This window comes from Myotis brandtii, unplaced genomic scaffold (assembly GCF_000412655.1).
Source record: "Myotis brandtii unplaced genomic scaffold, ASM41265v1 scaffold217, whole genome shotgun sequence".
NCBI lineage: Eukaryota > Metazoa > Chordata > Mammalia > Chiroptera > Vespertilionidae > Myotis > Myotis brandtii.
This window is the reverse complement of record NW_005358137.1, coordinates 1,064,439-1,065,955: the sequence shown is the minus strand read 5'-3', so window position 1 is coordinate 1,065,955 and position 1,517 is coordinate 1,064,439.

The window sequence follows — 1,517 nt, the reverse complement described above, 5'->3', positions numbered from 1 at the left end:
GCTTCGGCGGCCGCTCGGCGCGCGGTGGCGGCTGGTGGCGAGGAAAAAATGGGCCATTGCCCGAGCGATCAGTCCATATAAGGCTGGGCTCCACTCGCGAACCTGGGGAAAGGGGGGGGGAGGGGAGAGAAAGAGGGAGGGAAATAGAGAGGGAGGGATGGGGAGCGAGGGAGGAAGCGAGAGAAGGGTTGGAAAAAAAAGGGGGGGGACATTAAAACCCAAAGGTTGGACACGTGTGGGCGGGTCTTGGAAGTCAAGTGGATGAAGACAGTATTTGCAGATTTGAAATTGTGGGTTTTGGGGAGCTCCGCGCTCCCAGCCAGCGGCCCTCTACAGCAAGATGAGAGGTGTAACGTGTCAATTAATTGCAAAGACGGGGCGAGGCCTTTTTTTAAAACTCGGTATTTACATACAAAGGACCACCGCTGTCGCTCGCGAGTCCACACACTTGAAAGCGCCGTTTTAACAAATTGCATCTTTTAAAAAGCGGGGGTGGAGGCGAGAAAACAAAACAAACCGAGAGGATGGGGGGAAAAAATCCTCCTTAAAATTCTCGGGTTCCCACCTCCCCGACCCCGCGCGCCGGCCCCCAGCAAGCCGGAAAATTGGCGATTTGTGGCGCCTTTGGAGAAGGGGGAGGGGGCGACTGCTGAGCCGAGGAAATCGCTCCTTCCCATCGCCGGTGGCTCCCTCAACAAGATCCGGTTCAAATGGCAAGAGCCCAACTTCTGTAAGCCTCCTAGGTCAATATTTTGGTTGAGGCTTAAGGATGAGTACTAGAAATGACAAGGCAACTAATTGATTCCAGTTAACGACGAAAGAGCCTGAAACCCAGAAGAGAGATCGGCTAGGGCCGGCCAAAGTCACCACCAGACGACAGCCCCCCCGCCCCAGCCCCCCTTTATTTGCTAAAGACTTATTTATTTCCCTCACTCCGCCTCCCGCTCCATCTCTTTGCGCCGGAGGGTGGCTGCGCAGTTCACTTGCTGCTTGGGGGCGGCCCCAGGAGGGGCGGAGTGGGGGTGGGGAGTTCTAACTTAGGCGGGGTACCAACCCGGGCCCCGATGCCTCCGGGGTTCCTCTGGCACCGGTCTCCGGGTGGAGGGTAAGGCAGACCGCCCCGCAACCTTCTGCCCCGTGATGTGCGGGTGAGGACCCCCAAAGCCGCGAGGGTGGAGGTCGCAGGGCGGGCGGATGATGCTGCGTTTTCCTCTTCCAAGTGAATCCTTTCATTTTGTCCCCTTTTAGACGCCCAGGGACGCGTTCCGAGGACAAGACCCAGGCCCCCAGCTTGCGTTAGGTGTGGGTTATGTTCCCAAGCTCTCGCCATCCAGGGAACAGAACTTTCCCGGGACAGCACCTCTCCTGGCACCGCACTTCCTGGCCCTCCCCTCAGGTTTTTTTTTGGGGGTGGGGGGGTTGGGGGTGGAGAGGTTGCCACCTTTTCCCACCTCCGCCCCCTACTGAGCTCAGGGGTGGTGCTTGGCCTGGGGGCTGGTGGGGCTCGACGAGGCCGC